Here is a 353-nt window from a genome sequence, read left to right as displayed (position 1 = left end):
TGTTATCGGACGGTGATCGGGAATGATGTTTCAGGGGAGGAGGGGGAGTGGGTGGGGGGCATGGAGAGGGGGTGGGGAAGGGGGAGGAGGACAAGGTGCGGGAGGAGAAGGAGGATGAGTAGGGAGCAAAGGAGGAAAAAGAGGAGAATAAGGAATAGGAGGAGGAGGATAAGGAATAGGAGGAGGAGGAAAAGGGGAGGAGCACTGTAGAAGGAAGAGAAGCGGGGAGGTCAAGAGCAATTCAGCGGAAGGGGGGAGGGGGAGAGAGATCCCGAGTGGAGGAATGTCCTCGGAGGCGCCGGAGGTGTGGTGGCGCGTGCGGAGGCCGCGGAGGCCGCCGGAGGTGTGGTGGC

The sequence above is a fragment of the Penaeus monodon genome, chromosome 15, assembly GCF_015228065.2.
Source record: "Penaeus monodon isolate SGIC_2016 chromosome 15, NSTDA_Pmon_1, whole genome shotgun sequence".
NCBI lineage: Eukaryota > Metazoa > Arthropoda > Malacostraca > Decapoda > Penaeidae > Penaeus > Penaeus monodon.
Note: the sequence above shows the minus strand (reverse complement) of the source record.